We start from the raw sequence: 22,692 nt of genomic DNA, 5'->3' as shown, positions 1-22,692 counted from the left end.
TATGTCATTTCGGTATATGTGATTTTTATCAGTATCTTGTGGAAATAGTGGGATGTTTCTACCTTATCCTTATTACCTTTAATCAGTTCTATTTGCCTATTATAGTAATTGATTGGTCTCTCTGTAAGTGGAATATAATTTGTATTATCTTCTTGAGCGCTATGGACCGTTGCACAATCACTATTAATGGTTTCCCCGAGTAGGTTTTCGTTAATCTTTACTCTTGATAGCGCATCGGCTACATGGTTCTCCTTTCCTGGTAAATATTTTATTTAGAAGTCAAATTCATTTAATTTGATCTTCCATCGTTGTAGCTTCATATTTGGTTCCTTGAGGTTATTCAACCAAATCAAGGGTTTGTGATCACTTAATATCTCAAACGTTCTACCAAACAGGTATGATCTGAAATACTTAGTTGCCCAAACTATAGCTAGTAATTCCTTTTCTATTGCTGAATAATTGATTTCATGTTCGTTTAAGGTTCTACTTGCATAGCAGATTGGTTTGTGGTCTTGCGACAACACTGCTCCTAATGCAATGTTACTTGCATCGGTTGTTACCGTGAACATTCTGTTGAAATCTGGGAATGCGAGGATGGGGTCTGAGGTGATAAGTACTTTCAATTTTTCGAAGGCCTCGACGTATTTTTCGTTTGTTGGGTCTATGACTGCTCGTTTCTTTAATTTGAGTGTCATAGGTTTTGCTATATTAGCGAAGTTGGGAATGATTTTCCTATAGAATCCACATAAACCTATGAATGATTTTATTTTTGTGGTTGTATTGGGTATTGGGAAGTTTATTATGGCAGATATTTTCTTTGGATTAGGAACTATGCCGTTAGTTGTTACTACATGGCCTAGGAATTCCGTTTCTTTCTTCAGGAATTCACACTTATCCATTTGTAGCTTTAAGTTGGCGTCTCTCAACTTTCCAAATACTCTCCTTAGTGACAACAGGTGTTCTTCCAATGAAGTGGAAAATATAATGATGTCGTCTAAGTATACGAGGCAATCTTTGAAGATTAACTCTTCTAGCAGATTGTTCATACATCTTTGGAAGGTAGCGGGGGCAGTGGTTAGCCCAAAGGGCATACGAGTGAACTCGTAATGACCATGCTTCGTGGAGAAAGCTGTTTTTGGGATTGAGCTAGGTTCCATAGGAATTTGATGGAATCCCTTAGCTAAATCGATTGTTGTGAAATATTGGCACCTACCTAGTTTATCTAGTATTTCGTCCATTCTGGGTGTAGGAAATTTATCCTTTATTGTCACCTCGTTTAGACTTCTATAATCTACTACCATACGATATTTCTGCTTTCCTGAAGCATCTATTTTCTTTGGTATCATAGCGATGGGTGCACAATAGGGAGAATTCGACTTACGAATGATTCCCTGTCTAATCATATCTTTGATTTGTTGAGTCACTTCTTGATCGTGTATTTGAGCATATTTATATGGTCGACGATATACAGGATCTTCGTGATGGGTTTTAATTTCGTGCTTTATAGTACTAGTGAAGGTCAAAATGTCACCTTCTTTATACTGCACGTCCTTAAATTCATAGAGAACTTTCTTTAGTTTCTCCTTTTCTTCGTCATTTAAATGTTCCAACCTTAGCTGGTTGCATTCCCTTAATTCATTCTCTAATGCGGAAGCGCAGTATTGCTCTCCTTCAGGAGATGGGTCAAGGCACTTAGGTGTAGTTATATCTTCCTTTGAAGATGGCTTATCACCTTTGTGTGCGGTCTTGCCGACGGCAATTGCTTCTCCACTTTGGATGATTGGGTATGACCTTTCTCCTAACGTTACCGTTTCATTTCGGTAATCGATGACGGCTTTGCTGGCCATCAAATATTCTCTGCCTAAGAGTATGTCATAATTTTCAGAAAAATTATGAATATAAAATTTTTGTTTTGTCGGACAGTTTTTGGTTGCATTACGTGTAATGCTCTGAGTCAGACGGACGGGTCCATTGATGGTATGGACGGTGAGGTTGTCGCTATCGACTTTGGAATCTGTATAGTTTTCTTTTATTATATTTATTGACGATCCCGAGTCCGCGATACCTCTTAATTTTTTATTATTTACGATTATTTCTATATATGGTCTTCCTCGATTTCTTCCGAGGCACTCTGCTGAAAATTTACATCCATTTTCAGTTGTCCGCTTTGGCTTTCCCTTGATCGTTTGACTGGCTGATTTGGTGCACTGCTACCTGCCTGAGTCTGATTGATTTGATAGTTTGTGTGATTCTGTACTCTGCCCTGGTTTAAGGAATTTCTAAATTCGTTAAATAATCCTTTATTATTTACGGCATTATTTCCTGAATTATTTCGATTCGATCCATGAATATTTCTGGAAGTACTTGGGTTTTGATTGTTATAATCGTTACTACTATAGCGAGGGTAATAAGTTCCAACATTCCTACGATTGTTATTTCCGTTTCTTGAGTGTTCGTGATTCTTGTTATCAGTTACGAAATTTTCGTAGATTCCTAACTCTTGAGCTGATTTTTCTAGATTAGCCATAGTAGAAATGTCTTTCTTTGCTAAAATGATGAACAGTTTATTGGGTAGAGCGTCTTCTATGGTATGTCTGGTGGCATTTGCCAGAGCGTTTTTAAAGATTATCTTATTTTCTGGGCTAGTCTCCAGATTTAGTTTACTTACTATAACATTTGACTTAATTTCTAGTTCCTCTACGAACTTACGAATATTCCCATTGAATTTGGTGTCGTGTAATTGTTGTAGCAGCGTTTCGTATGGAGTGTGGTTGTTGAATTTGCTGATTAGGGCTGCTTTTAGATCGGTCCAGGTGTTGGGTTGAAGGCTTTGTGATAAAAGTTGTGCTCGTCCGCACAGTTGACCCTCAGTGGCTCCGTACATGATGCTTTGTTGCCGGATGTCTTCTGTTGGGTACAATTCGGAGATGTACTCGATCCTGCTAATGAACGAGCTTAGGCGTTCTTGGCATCCGTCGTATGGTGGAATTTGCCTGATTGACTTCAAGGCTTGGTTCAGGTGTATTTCTGTTAGCGGCATGTTGATTTCTTTTTATTTATTTATTTTTTCCTAATATTAATTGAGTTCGATCGTGTGTAGATTCTTTGGCGGATCTCTTTAGTATTAGCGTTACTTTTTCTCTGATCACTGTAGGTTATTACGCACTGTAACTGTCACTACGCCAATTGATCGTCTAAAAAAAAAGATTCACTTTTAACTGAGATCCTACCGACTGCGCCAGTTAAATATGCGACACTTCAGTTTAAGTTTTAAAAAAGGTTTTATTCTTTCACTTAAACTTAGCGTACATTGGTTAGTTATTTCCCCGACGATGACTGAGGTCTGATGTCTTGAACGGAATTAACTTTGGTTGAATTCTCCGACGGTGTCGCGATTGACGTTTGTCTTGAACAGAACTGAGTTGGCTTCTTAGATGCAGACTATTTATATTATGATGCTCGGTTTGGGATTCGGATTTGCATTCGGAGGCGTTGGCTTCGACTTCGGCTTCGGAGATGGAGTACGTGACTCGATCGATATGTGGGAAAGGCGGCTTTTGATGAAAGGCTTCCGCTGCGTATGAGCGGTGTTGCATTACTTGGGGGTGGCTGAGAATAGGGCCTCTGATTGGTCAGCTAGGATGGTGTGATTCTTGAGAATCGATTAGTAATTGATCTCTGAAGAGTGGCGTGATTCTGGTGCGGCTGGATTCTAGTGCGGCTGGATTCTAGTGCGGCATCTATTGTTTTATGTTCAACTTCCAGTTTAGGGTGTTTGTTTACATTGCCTGCAATCGGCTACGCGTGGTCCATTTCGAGCGTGAGATTGTTTATGAGGGTTCGAAGCTGAGTGTGTCGTATTGTTTATAGTATTGTGGGTGCAGGGTAATAGACATAGACAAGGGTATGCGGAGCATGGACTATAGATATGTCACTATATATATATATACCCTAATAATTTCCATTCTTTAAAATAATGAATTTATAACTGAACTTATATACTAATTAGGATTAAGGAAATATTACCCACAAATTTGAACCTAAGTCAATTGTTGTGTTTCTACAACTGCAACGTAATAAATATTGAAATTGAAGTCTCACCTTATATTAAAATATGAATCGTTTTGAATTTAAATGAATCTTTAAAATCATAAAAATGGTCTGTCGAGTATCCGTGCCAGGATCTTATAAAATGTGGTAAATCTTAGTGAAGGATTTATCAAGGGACAATGCAAGAACTCGAACGCATTGTCATGGTAGGGTGGGTACAGAAGAGAGGGACAATCAACACCTAGGTTCTCTCTAAATAGAAATGGTTCAGTATGGCTTTTATTTGGCGGGTCGGCGCTATCAGTATTTCAGTTTACTTTATTTTTGTATAATCACTTATAGTTTCCCTTAAAGTGCACTATTTAAGTGTAGTGGAGTACGATAGTACAATTAGGTGAGGAAGAACCACGACCATCCGGCGAGCTAGACCCGAGCCCAGCAAGAGTGCACACGACCAACCCTATTTGTACACCGTCTTTAAGTTCAGTCATAGTCATCTGCTGATATCAAGGGCCTATATATCTGTTTACATATATATATTTAAACTCTGGTACACTACAGACGTTGAAAGATTTTATAAAACAATAAATGAAAAATTAAGAATAATATCTAGCGAGGATAATCCAGAAGATAAATTCACAAAGTTCGAATTAATTCTTTATACTTATAATCACAAAACTTAACATATTACAACGAATAGGACACCAGCCGATATATTCATTTATGCAGTCACACCCGACTATAACACACAATTGAACAAAGTGAATAAAATCACTCAATTAAACAAAAATCTTATAAATTATGAGAGCCGCTATAAACAGTCACCTTTAGTTAAGTCTAAAGTAACGAACCCTTTCAAAAGGACAGGCGAAATTAGACAGGTAGACGAAAACCATTATGAAGAAAAGAATGGGTGTAACAAAATTACTCACTACAAATTCAAATTCAAAAAGAAAAAGAAAACTAATAATAGTAAATACAATAATTACAGAGTGTTAAAGTTGTTTTATTTGTAAGACAGCAGAAGATCAGTATTCAGAATTATATGTGCTTCCGAGTAACATACGCAAGAGACAGACGCCGAAAGAAGAATATCGATATGAGAACATCGATATGAGAACATCGATATGCAGCAGGGCACATGCGCAGTGTTGTTAGAGATCAATATCTAATTATCGTGGCGGTCACTTTGAACACTCCTCCTCAACACAACGCATGTTTACAAACTTTAAATATACTTAACTAATATTCAATAACATGTCAAGCACTTATAAACGATCTTTTAAACCAAATGCGAATACAAATTTATGGTGCTTACCCTTGGCTAAGTTCTTTGTGAGGACATCTGCTATCATCTCATCGGTTGGCAGATACGCAATGTTGACTTCACCTCTCTTGAGAACCTCTCGAATATGATGTATCTTGACGTCTATGTGCTTTGTACGTGCATGAAACATGGGGTTTCTAGCAAGCTGCTGTGCTCCAATGTTGTCGCCGTACATCTGAATAGCTGACTCCTTTGACATCAGCTTCAAGTCAATCAGTAGGCTGCGAAAGTATATCGCCTCTTTTGCTGCAGATGATAAGGCTATGTACTCTGCCTCCGTGGAACTGAGGGCAACCGTCGATTGCTTTCTTGACTCCCAAGAAACCGCTCCTATTGCCAACATGCATACATAGCCAGTGAATGACTTTCGGTTCGTCATATCACTTGCCCAATCTGCATCAACAAAACACTCAATTGCCTTTCCTTGCTTTGTGTAGCATATCTCCCAGTCGATAGTTTTTGCCAAATATCGAAGGATGTGCTTGGCTGCCGCTTCATGCTCGGAATGAGGATCCTTGTTACGTTGTGCTAATTTGTTCACCGAATGCGCAATGTCCGGACGAGTCATAACAGCAAGATAAGATAACTCTCCAATTAGCTTTTGGAACGATGTGATGTCGACCCTGCGGCAGTCCTCTTTGTTGCATGCCACCTGGTAACCAGCTTCAAGAGGCGTGGACGTCTGTCGACAATCTTTCAAATTGTACTGTTCGAGAAACTCTCTAATATACTTCCGTTGGCTGATTGAAATCGCACCCGTACTGCCTTCACGTTTCACCTCAATACCTAAAAAGTATTGCATAGGCCCGATGTCAACCACACCAAATTCTGCTGCGATCTTTATCTTGATATCAGATATATCATCTAGGTCCTAACACGCCAAAATAATGTTATCTACGTAGACAGCTATTAGACACATATTTTTACCTGGCTTACAATACAGACAGGGTTCGTTGACAGTCGGTATAAAACCAATGCGTCTCATCGTTGCATCCAACGTAGAGTTCCACACTCTTCCTGATTGTTTTAGGCCATATATACTTTTGTGAAGCCTCAAAACGTGATTTGGGTGAACTTCGCTGATGAAGCCCTCAGGTTGTCTCATAAAAACCTCATCTTCCAATTCGCCGTTGAGATACGCCGTGACAACATCCATTTGATGTAGGTGGAGACCATGTTCGACTGCAAGTGCAATTATCAACCTGATAGTTGCGTGGCGTACAACTGGTGCAAATGTTTCCTTGTAGTCGATCCCGTAGCGTTGGCTACAACCTTTCGCCACCAGACGTGATTTGAGCCTGTTCACGCTTCCATCCGGATTGGACTTAACTGCGTAAACCCATCTGCATCCAATGGACTTTTTCCCGCTAGGCAATTTAGTAAGCGACCACGTGCCGTTCTTCAAGAGAGATTCGTATTCGTCCTTCATTGATGTTTTCCATATCTCGCCTTCAGTAGACCGTTCAGCTTGTGCGTAGTTTTGTGGAACTTGTACGTCTGCTGCCAGTATCGCATTGAGCATATGATACTGCTTCCTTGGTCGTCCTGGTTTGCCCGTCCGTACTATGGTTGGGCGTCCTGGTCCTCTTATTGGTTCTGGAATTACAAGAATGTCATTACTAGACTTAATCTCCTCCTGATTTTCTGGCTCATTTTCTGGATCTTTAAATTGCTCGCTATCCATTTCGGGTTCAGAGTCCTGGTTTTGTTGAACCTCAATTGATGCCATGTCATTGGAACATGATGCATCTAGTTTGCCACCTTCAGGTTCTACAAAAATGACATCCCTACTCTCTACGAGTTTCCTGGTTTCTTTACTGACCAAACGGTATGCTTTGGCCGTATCCGAGTAGCCCACCATTATATACTCTAAGCCTTTCTGTGCGAACTTTGATTTCTTTGTTTTATCTAGAGCTATCGCTACTGAGCCAAAAACTCTTAAATGCGATACCACTGGCTTTCTACCTGTCCATATTTCAAAAGGTGTCACCCCGCTCAAGCAGCTGCTTGCCACTCTATTTCGCAAATAGGTGGCAGCTCGAATCGCTTCTGCCCAATAGCATTCACTTAACCCAGCATGCAGCAGCATACTTCTTGCCATTTCTACCAATGTTCTGTTGGCCCTTTCTGCAACTCCGTTTTGTTGAGGTGTATATGGCACTGTTAAGTTTCACTTTATTCCATTTTGGTTTAGGTAATTATCAAAAACGTTTGATATGTATTCTCGGCCATTGTCGCTTCGTAAAACCTTGACTTTTCTCCCAGTTTGGCACTCAACTTGACTTTTAAAGCCTCGAAAACCTGATCTTTGGTTTTTAGGAAACTTACTGATACATATCTTGAACAATCATCAATAAATGTGGCGAAATATCGATTGCCTCCCATTGACTGCTTTTGCATTGGACCGCATACATCAGTATGTATTAAGTCTAGAACGCCCTTTGACCTGTTTGTGCTCGATTGAAATGGTTGCACGCAAATTTTACTTTTTGCGCATGTTGCACACACTTGTTTTGGCTTGTATATGCCCTTGAGACCTATTACCATCTCCTTGTTGACCATTTCCTTTAATGCGTCAAAATGTACATGGCCGAACCTATTGTGCCATTTGAATGCATCTGCCTCAACATTTACAATGTTCATACACTTTTCCTGATTGTCCTGAACCATAAACAATCCATTTTCCAGATGTGCCTTAGAGTAAAGCAGCGGGCCAAGGACGCTGCCCTGTGGAACTCCAGCTCTCATTTGGCAAGGTGTTGAATGTGTGTTCCTGAACCTGACCATAAACTGACGTCCTTCCAAGTATGATCGTAGGACACCGTAGTATGGCGCTGGGAACAGTTTTTTAATTTTGCTCAGTAGGCCGATATGCCAAACTCTATCGAAGGCTTGCTGCATATCAATGAAAAGACTGCATTGCAGTATTCTAGATCATCATAGGCCTTTAGGATGTGTCCTGTCAATCTGTGGACTTGCTCCACTGTGCCGTGTCCCTCCCGAAAGCCAAACTGGTGATCCGGCAAGATACGGCATTCCTTGATTACACTACCAAGACGATTGGCATGAAGCCTCTCCCATACCTTAGATAAGGAAGACAAAAGACTTATTGGCCGATACGACTCAGCGTCGTCCTCCGGTTTTCCAGGCTTATGGATCATCAGGATTGTTGCTATCTTCCACTGCTTAGGGAAAAACTGCATCCTTAACATGGCGTTAAAAATGAGCACTATGTAGAGTATCGCCCGAGTAGGCAATGCTTTCAGTGTGGAATTGCACACTCGCTCAATGCCAGGAGCCTTCTTCCTCGGTAGGGACTTGATGACTTCAACAATCTCCTCAGCCCTGGCTGGTTTAATGGGTAAGGCCATTTGTAGAGGTGTTTGCAGACTATCTTTTGTCTCTTTGTACTGCGCCTCCGTGGCGAATTGGTAATGGGTGAACCTGTCCCCTAAATGATGTGCAAACAAATTGGCCTGCTCTTCTTCGTTTCTAGCAAGTTCACCGTTGGGACACCGGATGGGAATCTGTCTGAACGGTTGTCTCTTAAGAGACTTAGTGGTCTTCCAAAGCGAATATCCAGCATCCACGGTGTAATCCATGGAAGCAAGCTTTTGTTCAAAGAAGTTGCTTCGAAGTTCTCTCAGGGTGTTTCGAAGTTGCTTGGCAGCCCGGTTCCATAGAATTCGGTCCCATGGGTCTTGAGATCGGATTGCGCGTCTGCGAAGTCTCCTTTTTTGTGACAAAAGGCTGTTATCTACAGCCATCTCGATATCTTCCTCAGAGTTTAGCGTGACGTTCAGTTGAATCGACCTCTCCAAATGTTGCCTAAATGCGAGCAGATCAGTGTTCTTGGTGACTAGATGAGGGCTTGGATTTTCTATAATGCCATCTGTTTTAATGCTGATGACTAAGGCCAGATGGTCGGAGTCCAGATCCCAGCTCTGACTTATTGTTGCTCGAGAATCCGGAATACCATGATGTACTGCGAAGTCTATGCAGGACGGCGTGTGATTGAGTACATATGGGTACCTGGTTGGTGATCCAGTTGCAAGGATCTTAGCGCCAATAGCAGAGATGGCTTCCGCTAGCTCTCGCCCCCTAGGGGAATTGTAAGTGTCTCCCCACAGCCAGTGTCGGGCATTCCAGTCACCACCAACCAAATACCTTTGCCCGCAAGCACGGAGTGCATCGATGTAATGTCTTTCCTCAATCCTGACTCTGGGAGGGCAGTAAATGGCGCTGAACTCCACATCGCCCAGTCCTGTGGCTACTTTTACTGCTGACATTTGCATGCTGCGTGTCTCAATGACCCTTTGTGGAAAATGACGAAGCGAAGTCTTAACTAAAACCGCAACTCCACCAACGCTATTATTATTCCGCGATGGCTTGAAGGCTGGATAGAAGGCATATCCATGTATTTTTACAGCTGCCCCTCTTTTAATTCTGATCTCCGTCAAAAGAAGAATGTCAACGCTATTCTTGTGCGCGAAGAGCTCAACTTCTTTTGCTTTCCCTGAAATGCCGTTAGCATTCCAGATGAGAACCTTTAGTGGGTTCATTGAGATGCTGAAACGTTGTTCTGGAGCTGAAGATTAGATCCAGCCCATTGCTTAATCGTGTTGGCCAATTCAAAAACCATTTTTTCAAGTTTTTCAAGGCGTTGATTGGCTTGACTATTATGCTGCTGCTGTTCTTGCTGCTGTTGCTGTAGCCACATAAGAAACTGCTGCTGCTGCTGCTGTTGAAGCTGTTGTTGCCATTGTTGAAATTTTTTCTGCTGTTGTTGTAGCAGTGCATGAACTTCATATGAATTCTGTTGCTGGTTATTCAATCCTTGTGGCTGATGCGCTTGTAGACTATGAAAACGACGCTGAGCAGGTGTAGCAGGTATTGCATTTGAATTACCATTTGGTACGGCAGCATAGGAGGCTCCTGTATTACTTCTAGTGCCTACCAAAGGTTGGTGCTGAACAATATTTCGCTGGTGCTGCTGTATTGTTGGTCTATTAGCCCCCTTTTTGTGACTAGACTTCAAGGTAGGAAACTGTTGCTGGTCTCCAGGAAGTGTGGTAGAGTAAGCATATGCCACTTGATTATTTAAGGGGACATGACCCGTCCTGTTCGTATTAATTGCCTTCTTTGCGGAGCCCATTGATCGCCGTAGAAACTCCTGATACCATTGGCATCCTTTGTAACTGGCCATATGGCTTCCAGAGCAGTGAATGCAGGTTGGCTGTGCATCTAGGGGGCGTGTGCATTGTGAGGTTTGGTGATTTTCACCGCATCTGGCACAGTTGTGATGCCGGCGGCAGTATTTGGCTGTGTGGCCGAAATCCTGGCATCGACGACATTGAGCAGTCTCTGTGGATTTTCGCATCCTTTCAATCCTTATTTTTTGGCGGCAAAGGGTCTTGACTTGGTAAATTTCGTTAATTTTTGCACAAGGCTTAATATTAATGAACAAAATATTAAGTTTTTCGTCCTTGTTAGTCCTTGAGCTTGGATTATGGATGTGAAGGACCTCGAAGCCCAACATTTTAAAATCGGCGGTAATATCATTGTTTAGGGTGCTATGATGTAGGTCTCTTACAACAATTCTATGAGGCTTTTCAGTCTGCAATTGGTATGTGTGGAATTATATTCCAATGGCATCGAAACAATCCACAATTGCTCTATAGGTATCACTGTCTTTGGGAGGATTCTGACCGTTTCCCCCTGGTTAGCTTTGACGACAACGTTATTCAAATTTGCAACGTCCTTTATGACATCAAATAAGTCATTTAAGTTGCTAATATTGACAACTATTTGCGGTGGTTTTGGAGGGCCTTTAAGCTGATTACCAGAGCTCGTTGATTCTCCTTGAAGACACTGGTCTGTATTAACTGCTTCATAAAGGTGTTCATCCAGTTGGTCATTTCCAGCGTCTGCATCTACATTCCTCATTATTACTATCACTTGGGATGTTCGTGTGAAGAATGGAAAATCTGTTGTTGGTGTTTGCCTGTTGGCTTGTAGTGGGGGCAAGCCCAGGTCCCGGCCGCCGCTCCCTCGTTTAGATTTAGATGACAAAGTCTGATCATTTTTTCTTTTGCCCGTTCTCCGTTTTTGAGCATCCAGAAGTCGTTCGGCAGCAGTGCGAAGTGTTTTTGCCTCAGTGTCGTCGGGGCATGTGGATATGGAGTTTTCTTGGCTATCAAAGCTTAGTGCAGGGCAGATACTGCTTATTGTAGCAGTTGCCATGGTGTAGGTGGTGTTGTTGGTGGCACTAGTGAATGTTACTGTTGTTGTGGTTTCTGTGCATGTAGAGCGTTCAGCCTCTGAACGGTACTCAGAACGAATCTCAGAAGGTAATTTGCCTGATATCAGAAGCATTCTCTCATGATCAGTCCGCTTATTTCTAAGCCGAGAGTCAGATGAACTATTCGCATTCATTATACCGTAGCTGATAAGCGAAGTTTTTATTGCCCCTCTTGTGCGGCTGTGCGCAGACTGAGGGGAATGTCTTGCCCGAAGGGCAGTGAATACAGTTGTAAAAACGTTCACAAATGTGTTTTTTGTTTTTGTCCAATTGCCGACACCGCACAAAGCAGCACCCGAATTTACGATGTATGCTATTTTTAGCACACAAGAGAATGCTCCGCTAAAGCAGAATAAAGAAAACAACTTTGCACAAGCGCGACACAACCGATCTCTATGAAAGTTGATTCGAGACTCAGCAGAAGATCAGTATACAGAATTATATGTGCTTCCGAGTAACATACGCAAGAGACAGACGCCGAAAGAAGAATATCGATATGAGAACATCGATATGCAGCAGGGCACATGCGCAGTGTTGTTAGAGATCAATATCTAATTATCGTGGCGGTCACTTTGAACATAGAGAATCGGAAGATAATAACGGGAATAATGAACCGCATCCTGATGAGATCAATGATCATCCTCATGTTCGCGATTCTATTTACGAATGGACAAAACGTCGAAATTAACCCAATAAAATCCCCGTATGGATATCTCATATGCAATACTGGTACAATAAACATACCAACTAATTACGAATATCACTACTGTTAAGCTATTAAGCGTTTTAATAACTGTTGCAATTTTGCAGTTAATGAAAGTCGAGAGGTTGTATATAATTCACAATTTGTTTGCATTGTAAACCAACTTATCGCGTATTTACATATGGGGATGATTGGGCGAACGATTGATGCGAGGATGTTAATCTAATAGCTGCGACGATTAGCTCAAGACTGACAATGCAAGGGCTGACGGGCCAAATTGCCGGGCCCTATGCAGCAAGCTTAGACGCGAGCGAGAGAGTAGGATAGCCCGAGAGCGTTAGAGCTGCTCGGGGCCGCTGTTAAGCCCAGTACGAGAGATTGCGATATAAAGAGACGAAAGAATTCCGCTGCATGTGCAGTGGGGGCATTAAAAATGACAACAACAAAATGCATTTCCTTTGGGCCGCACCACTGGCAATAATTTACAATATTTAAGCTGCTTGACCCGACATACTCCCCCCGTTGGAAGCATGACTTTCAACAGCATCTTTAAGGGCAGCAGGCACAGCTTGTTGACGTCACGCTTGTTGATTCCAGATGACGTCTTCAGCACAGCAACTCGGGAAACGCCATCTCATCCAGGCAAAAGCTCGACCACTCTCGCCAGTGGCCACTTCATGGGAGGAAGATTCTCGTCCTTGACAAGAACCAAATCTGCGACTGCTAAGATGGGCATTGCGCCACTTTGAGCGATGCTGCAGTGACGTGATGTACTCCTCTTTCCACCGGGACCAAAAGAGCTGCTGCAGGTATGAAACGCGCTGCCAGCCGTCCAGGCGATCGAAGTTTAGCTGAGTGACGTTAGGCTCAGCGAACGAAGCAGGAGGGCCACCATTCCAGAAATGCGCTGGAGTTAGAACATCTAGATCGGCAGGGCTCTCTGAAATTGATACTAAAGGTCTTGAATTAATCACTGCCGTGATGTAGCACAACATCGTCCGCAGCTCGTCAAATCCAAAAACCGATTTGCCTATCGCACGGTAGAAGTGGTTCTTGGCCGACTTCACTGCAGCCTCCCATAAACCACCAAAATGAGGGGAGCGCGGAGGAATGAAATGCCAGTTCACAGCCACGACCAAGCAAAAATCCAGCAGCGCCTTCTGATGGTCATCGCTGAGGACCAGGCGCTTTAACTCCGTTAGCTCATTCTTAGCGCCGAAAAAATTGGTTGCGTTGTCTGACCAAATTTGCCGCGGCTTTTGTCTGGTACATATGAAGCGCTTTAGTCCATGAAGAAAAGCAACTGTGGATAAATCCTTTATAAGCTCCAGATGAACAGCCTTAGTATCGAAACAAATGAAGACGCAGACGTAGCACTTGATTGGAGCCTTCTTGCGTGCCTCCGGTTTGTAGAAAAACGGCCCACAAAAGTCCACGCCTGTGATCTCAAAAGCATGAGAACCATCGAGCCGCTCCTTTGGATGATCCGCCATAAGATGCTACAATACCCTGGGCTTCAGTCGAAAGCATCTTACGCACTTGCTTATTGCCTTGTTTACCGCCTTCCTCCCCCCAATAGGCCAATATTGGGATCGAGTTAGCCCAAGCAAAGCTCGAGGACCAGCGTGCAGATTCCGCTCATGAAAATGGGAGATTATTGCAAGAGTCAGTGGATGGCTGCTGGGCAAGATGATTGGATGACGGCCATCAAAACCCAACGAAGAGTTTATCAGTCGACCACCCTGAGAAGTCCAAACTGATCCATGAATGGCGATAACGATGCGATTGAGCTCGATGAGGAGACTGATCCTCTTGCCCGCAGTGACTTCATGTTCTCCCATAGCTGAGTACGCTGGACTAGTCGTAGCAATACCTGGGTTCCATGTTCAATGTCTGACACAGTGAGTCCGGGGTGCCGAATTCGGTTGCAAAACTTGTGAATGTATCCGAAAACGCGTTGCAAAGAAGCAAATGAATTCGCATACTTGGAATCAGCAAAAATGTCCATGTAGGGCGATATAACCAGAAGAGCCTTCCGACGAAGTTCAAGGGCTGGCTTATCAAGTAGCACAGTGGGTGGCCAGTCATCTGTGGAGCCGCAAAGAAATGGAGGACCATGAGCCCAAAGAGGTGACTCATTCAGCTCAGTCGGATGAGCCCCTCGAGACCGAATGTCGGCTATGTTTAAAGCTGTAGGAACATAACGCCATTCCATTTTTTCGGTCATTTCCTGAATCGTTGACACTCTATTTGCAACAAATATATTAAATCTTGACGGCTCGTCCCGAATCCAAGAGAGCGTTTTGTGTGTCGTATGCAGCGGTGGCGATACGTAACTAACATAGCGTAACGTAACCCAGCTCGAGCCTTGGCCTGATCCAGCAGGTTAGGGGAGCCGGTGTTACGTTACGCTATGGGGACTTTATTTATACCAATACTTAATCTAGCATTTTAGGTATATGTTATCTATTCTATATCTTTTTTTTTTTTTTTTTTCTATTTGTTTTTGACTTGTTTTCAATTCTCTTCTGCCCACTGGTCCGGGGCAGCCAGAGCTTTTGCTTGTTTGTTTCTGTCTGTGTGCGCTTTCGTTGGCTTGGCTGACCTCGCTCTGCCGCGAGTGCTATGGCGGGTAGAGCACCTAGTACCAGCACTATACATTCCTGGCATGAGAATTCGCCTGAATGGCAGCATATAGACAATCTGTCAGCTTGGTCATTTGTGCGATTAGTAGATCCATTTTCTCTTCCAGTTTCTGAGTGGCTTCAGCAGCGGCGGCCGCATGCTGGATCCGCTCTGATTACTCGCTGTGGGCTGGAATCCAGCTGTGGTCGCTGTGGGTGGAACCGGCTGCCATGCCTGCCTCCCTGGAAGAGGCTGGGAATGACTCGCTGGCTGCCTTGTGCGGAGTGCATCGGCATAGCTGCTCATCTGAGCTGGAGGAGCAGGAGCTCTTGCGCCTGAGCGCGCTCGCCGGCGGCTTGGCTGCTGCAGTGATGGAAAGCCCTGCTGGTTCATGACGGGTGGCTGGCGGGGACGCCGTAAACCCTGAGCGGCGGGTAAGGTAGGCATTGAAAGTTTACTCAGCATCCTGTTGGTCTTTTCTAATCCGTTATTCCTTCTGTTGCAGTACTCTTTGTATTTGATGCAACCACGGTAGCTGGCAACATGGGGACCATTACAGTTGGCGCATTTCGGCACATCCTCCCGCTTCTTGGGGCAGTCCTTGGGGTCATGCTTCTCCCCACACTTCAGACATATAACTGCACGGCTGCAGTAGTTCTTGGAGTGCCCAAACATCTGGCACTTGTGACACTGGGGAACGCCTGGCGCGCGTATGGGCTTCTCGACCTTGATCCGTTGGCTGCAAATTGCCGTTAGCTCATAAATACCATTGTTGCTCTCCTGTGGCTCAAGCTCAACCTCGAATAGGTCCAGTGGCTCCTTTGTAAATCGCATCGGTATATTGGCAATATGCCTCACCTTGTAGCCAAGTCTTCCGAGCTGTTCGCGCACCCAGTCTGTGGGTGTGGAGCGGTGCAGGTGACGTATGACGATACGCATACCCCTCTCGCTTCGCAGTCGAAATGTGTGGTACTCCACACCTTCCCCCTCAGATAGGAGCCGTATTAGGGCCCTATAGCCATCTATTGTGTGGCACATGACTTTTAGTGATCCATTGTTTGCAGTCTTGGTGTCATATGTGCCTGCGCCAATGGCATTGTCAATGCATTGGAGCAGGGGAATGATCTCAGAGACATTGGGAATGTATATAGGGGCTGTCCGCACTGTTCTGGCGTCAGCAGTAGCAGCAGCATTGGGTGCGTGCGCAGTGGTAGGGGCAGGCGGGGGGGCGGTGTGAGGAGTAGAGGGCCTGTTTGTGGGAACAGGTTCCTCGGCTTCCGTCTCTCCCTCGCTGCAGTCAGTGTCCACATCCATCTCGTCGTTTACTAAGTCGTCAGCATCCGAAAGTACATTGTAGTAGTTTGTAATGTTCATCTGGTTAGGGTCAGGCTTCTCATTGGAGGATACTGTCCGTTTGGTCTTCTTTGCCGACGCCTTTGTAATCGGCGAGCCCAAGGTGGTCGTTCGCTTCTTGATCCGAGCCTCGTACTCTGCCATCAGCTTGGCAGTTACTTTCCTTTCCAATGCCAGTTTCTCCCGCTGCACCTTTAGGATCTCGTATAGTGTCGGCTGACTCGGCACAGGCGCTGCAAGGGCACCAGTAGAAACTGGAGGACGTGGGCGTGGGCGTGGGCAGCTACACGAGCAGCACTATCAGTAGTGGGAACTGTTGCAGCTGGAGGGCGTTTAGCTGCGGTGGCAGCTACGCGAGTAGGGGCGGCGGCTTTGGCAGCAGCAGGAATGGCAGCACGGGCAGCTGCAGCAGAGGCTCTGGTTAGCATGGCAGCGAGGGGGGCTGGTATTGGCTTGGTTGACAGTGCAGCAGACGGGGCCTGCATCAACTTGGCTGCAGCGGCAGCTGAAGTTGATGGCATGTCGCTTGTCAGATCCGTCAATGAGGTCGAGCGACAAACGCTGGAGAAAGATTTTGGATTTAGTAATTACGGGACCAGCTAGTCCGAGAGGATCGCAGAATCGCGCTATGGATGACAAACGCAACCGCAGGCGCTCTCTGCGGGAATTCAAAGAAGATTGAATGGCCGAGAACGAAAATAATAGTAGATCAGAAACCGCATCCCAAGCAAGTCCGAAAGTTTTAGTCACATGTCTGCCATCGTCGAACTTCAAAAATGTTTCCTTGTCCTCTTCCGGAACTCCATCCAGCACAGCAGGGACGTTCGAACACCATTTCCTCAATCTGAACCGACCTCTAGACAAAATTCCAGTAGTTTGCTTCAGAATTCGGATAGCCTCTTCCTGAGAGCTGGCTCCAGATATCAAGTTATCCACGTAGAAGTCACGGCGAAGGATTTCAGCTCCAACTGGAAACGCCATCTGCTCGTCCATTGCCAACTGATGCATCGCTCGCACAGATAAATAGAAGGCAGGCTTCGTCTCATAAGTAACGGTGTCCAATTGTAAAACACGCAAGTCTTCTTCCCTGGAGTTTCTCCACAGAATACACTGCAAGTTGCTTTCCTCGGTCTAGACTCTTACACAACGATACATCTTACAGATATCTCCCGTAATCGCAACGGCGTATGACCGAAATCGAGGAAGAATATGAAACAGTTTGGGTTGGATTACGGGACCAGCCATTAAAACGTCGTTCAGGGAATATCCAGATGAGGTTGAAGCGGATCCATCAAAAACGACGCGAAGCTTGGTCGTAGAACTATCTTCCTTCATGACGCAATGGTGAGGCAAAAAATATCGGCAGTTGCTGATTGACTGGGCAGGAACCTGAGACATATGGCCTAAATCAAGGTACTCCTTTATAAATGCTGCATACTGAGATTAAACATCAGGGCGACGATCTAACTTTCTCTCAAGGGTCAGGAATCTACGAAGCGCTTGATTGTAAGATTCTCCAAGGAGATCCAAATTATATTTTGCTGGCAGCCGAACACAATAATCGCCTTTATGTAGTCGACGGAAATGCTGCACAAAGTGTGCTTCACAATCTAGCTCTTCTTTGGTAGACTTTATTATTGGTTCGATGCAATTTTCTACCTCCCAAAACCTCCGAAGAAGCACCTCAAGCCGATCCTCTGGACTATTATCCTCAGCAGCTACGGCCCGAGCGCGAGAGACCATCAACGAGGAACCTTTTAAACGCGAAAAACCTCCAGGCACGACGCATCCCAAGCGCGTTTTCTGAATTGAAGGCAATCCTTGACCTGACCAACACACAGAAGTTCGAAAAAAAGACTTGCGCCAATTAGCAGATCGACGCGCTGCGGCTTGTGAAACTCCAAAGCTTGGCTGTCGATCGGTTTTGCTAGAGGCTACAATAGCAGTGATGAGAGTTGAGTAATCCAATGAGCGAGAGTGCAGGCTAACGTTGACCGAAAATCCATCCGAGACGAAGCTAGAGTCGCCTATTCCCGAGACTGCATTCGATGATTTCATTTTTCGAAGCTAAAGCTGATTTTCGAAACGAGAAGTTATTAGATGCAACTGGGAGCCGGAATCCAGCAACGCTCGGCAGGGAACTAAAACTCCGGAACGATTATTGTCTTAGACCGTAGCCGTGGCAAGTAGAACAACAGCATTCCTGAGATCTTGGGCAATAAGGGTAGACGCTGAAGTAGAGGGCTCAGTGGTATGCTCAAACGGCGTAGACTCAGACAGCGCAGACTGAGATGGAGTATACGGCGCTGATTTCTCTTGGACTGCGGTATCTTCAGGGCTACCAAAATGAAGGGTAGACACCAACCCCCGCAGGTACGACAGTTGCTCGAGGTGCACTGAAGTAATCGATGCCCTGTTCTGAGACAATTTATACACAACGAAAGCCGCTTTGCTTCTTTATGGCGATTTGTGGGGGACAGCGCTTTAAACTTCTGACAGTGCTGGACCTCGTGAGCACCACCCTTGCACAGCGCGCAGCGTGCTACGGTTTGGTTCGTTGTAACCAATGTGGACCTAGAATTATTACGCTTTCTACTTCTGCCCACCTGACTGCTCAACGCATAGCTGGCCATAGAAAAGTCCATCGTCTCCAATGATCTGCATCGCTGCTTCAAGAACAAGGCCATAGATTCCCACGACGGAATTACGTTTGCGAATGCGGGGTCGTTGAATCGTTCCTCCCACTTCTCCTGGCTCGCTGGATCCAGTTTTTGGAGAAGCTCCTGCACGGCGATGCATCCTGCGTGGTTGTAGTGGCGGATCGAAGATCAATTCTCCAAACGTCAAAATCGTTGATCCAGTGAACCTCTTAGAAGCCGTCGCGAGAAATAAAAAGCAGCTGTGTTTCGTGATAAGTGGGGGTTTATTGGTTCTGGGGCGCGGTAGTTCGACCGTTTGAATCGGGGGTGGAAACGAAACTAACTAACTCTATGCATTATGATGCTTTTGCTGCCGTGAGCGCCGTGTGGATCGTGGATTGTGGATCCGAGCGCCGCTCCGAGCGCGTGAGAGCGAGTTGGGACCGGGGCGCACGGAGTTGGCACAGTGCGCGGAAATTGGTTACTTCTGGCCTGAACACTGCGATCTGCTCAGTGGTGCCCAAACCCTGGAGCGCGCGCATATGTGAATTGAACTTGTCTGAAAGCTCCCGATCACTGACCCAGGTTCCACACCCTGGAGCGCCAAGATCTCATTGATGTGTGCCTGAAAGACCACTCGCCGATTATTGAATCTGTTTTCCAACAAATTTAATCTCACAGCATAATTGCCATCTGAGATTTCCAGCGACCGAACCGTCTCCAATGCCGAATCCCGCAGACAGGAACGCAAATGCTGTAGCTTTTATATGTTTGTTAAGTCCGGATGGCTGTCGATGATGCTGGCAAACATTGAATAGAAGTCCGTCCAGTTCGCATACCCGCCGCTAAACGTCGGCAATTGTATAGGAGGCAGGGATGGTACTTGTCTACGGTGAGGTAGAAATTGCGAGCCGGCAAACTCAACCGTAGTGTTTCCTCCAGCCAAGGTAGAATGAAACGGCATGCGGCCGCTACTCTTAGCCATTCCTCATAATCGCCGCCTTCAGCGAACTGGCAAGTGACTCAAAAAAGTCACACAAACCACTGTGAATTTCGCTTCGATCCAATTCCTCAAGCTCGCCGTGAAACTTCTCGACTTGCTCTTGCTTTACCACGAGCATGTAGTAGTCACAGTCCGACGACTCATTCTGCCTAGCGGTAGCTAACCTTTTCATTTTCTCGCATAATTCCGTTGACTTAAGCTTCAAAAAAGACACTCTGTTTTGCTCACTGGTCAGCGAGCAGAAAGACCAACGTCTCTAGCGGGAAGATGATCGCAAAGAGTAACACGAGCAATAGACCACAATAACCGAGCACAGCAAACGAACAGCTATGTACAAACCGTATATACAAAGGCGGCCGGTGTAAGAAACGTTTCTTGCGGGAAGATGACCGAAAAGAGAAGCGCAAGCGGACAGCTACGTGCACTACCGAATATGCAAGGGATATGGATATATATATGTATGGATAACTTATGTGGTCGATGACACTGGTTGAGATGGAAATTAGTTTAGATCTTTGAATGCTATATTAGTTTGTGATTGCACTGATGGATTATTTATTGCACAATCACGTCGGGGTCACCAAATGTTAAGCTATTAAGCGTTTTTAATAACTGTTGCAATTTGAAGTTAATGAAAGTCGAGAGGTTGTATATAATTCACAATTTATTTGCATTGTAAACCAACTTATTGCGTATTTACATATGGGGATGATTGGGCGAACGATTGATGCAAGGATGTTAATCTAATAGCTGCGACGATTAGCTCAAGACTGACAATGCAAGGGCTGACGGGCCAAATTGCCGGGCCCTATGCAGCAAGCTTAGACGCGAGTGAGAGAGTAGGATAGCCCGAGAGCGTTAGAGCTGCTCGGGGCCGCTGTTAAGCCCAGTACGAGAGATTGCGATATAAAGAGACGAAAAAATTCCGCTGCATGTGCATATGCGGTAGCAAATGATCTTTACAGTGGGGGCATTAAAAATGAAAACAACAAAATGCATTTCCTTTGGGCCGCACCACTGGCAATAATTTACAATATTTAAGCTGCTTGACCCGACAACTACCTTACAGTAAACATAACAAAAACTGAGGCAACTTATGCAAGCCTATTCGAAAAAGCTTACAATTTCAAAGAAGTAATTCAGATACAATATTTAGTAGATAAGCTCCCAAGGGAAATAAACGGGCTGAAAATAGCCAAACGCAGTAAAAGAGGACTAATAAACATAGTCGGTACAGCTTATAAATACTTATTAGGAACATTGGACCAAGAAGATAGAACAGAACTAGAACACAAAATAGACAGTCTAGCCAAAAACAGTATCCAAACCAATGAATTAAACTTAGTATTAGAAACGATAAACAAAGGACTTGAGGCCATAAATAATTTAAACGAAGAGAAAAATATAAATCAACAATTAGAAATTATTATATTTAACCTCCAACACTTCACAGAATACGTTGAAGATATAGAGTTGGGTATGCAGCTATCTAGACTTGGTATATTCAACCCAAAATTATTAAAACAAGATAACCTGAAACATATAAATTCTGAGAAAATATTACACATCAAAACTTCAACATGGTTAAAAGAGATTCCAATGAAATATTAATAGTTTTCAATATTCCAAGCGAAAGCATTAACACGCCATTATACAAAATAATTTCCTATCCAGATGAAAACAATAATATTTTAACAGAAATAACATCTGAAGAATATTATGTTGTTAAAAATAATGTATTTAATAAAGATGCTAAACAAATAATAAAAGACGATTGCATAAATGGCATCATACAACAGAAACCTGCAAAACGCCCTTATACAAAAACATATAAGACAATTCAAGTAAATTGTATAGAACCAAACATTTTAGTAAAATGGAATCTTCCAAGTACCAAAATAAACCAAAATTGCCTAAATAAAAAGATCACTATAGAAGGAAATAGTATTATCAAAATGTATAATTGCTCAGATCAATTAAACGAATTAGTAATGAACAATTCAATGCTTGATTTTACACAGAATGTCTATGTCGTGTCAAGCAGCTTAAATATTGTAAATTATTGCCAGTGGTGCGGCCCAAAGGAAGTGCATTTTGTTGTTGTCATTTTTAATACCCCCACTGTAAAGATCATTTGCTACCGCATATGCACATGCAGCGGAATTCTTTCGTCTCTTTATACCGCAATCTCTCGTACTCGGCTTAGCAGCGGCCCCGAGCAGCTCTAACGCTCTCGGGCTATCCTACTCTCTCGCTCGCGTCTAAGCTTGCTGCATAGCCCTTGCATTGTCAGTCTTGAGCTAATCGTCGCAGCTATTAGATAAACATCCTCGCATCAATCGTTCGCCCAATCATCCCCATATGTAAATACGCGATAAGTTGGTTTACAATGCAAATAAATTGTGAATTATATACAACCTCTCGACTTTCATTAACTTCAAATTGCAACAGTTATTAAAAACGCTTAATAGCTTAACATTTGGTGACCCCGACGTGATTGTGCAATAAATAATCCATCAGTGCAATCACAAACTAATATAGCATTCAAAGATCTAAACTAATTGTCATCTCAACCAGTGTCATCGACCACATAAGATATCCATACATATATATATCCATATCCCTTGCATATTCGGTAGTGCACGTAGCTGTCGGCTTGCGCTTCTCTTTTCGGTCATCTTCCCGCAAGAA

Source organism: Drosophila miranda, assembly GCF_003369915.1.
Source record: "Drosophila miranda strain MSH22 chromosome Y unlocalized genomic scaffold, D.miranda_PacBio2.1 Contig_Y1_pilon, whole genome shotgun sequence".
NCBI lineage: Eukaryota > Metazoa > Arthropoda > Insecta > Diptera > Drosophilidae > Drosophila > Drosophila miranda.
The sequence above is the reverse complement of the archived record's forward strand: the minus strand, read 5'-3'. Positions refer to the sequence as shown.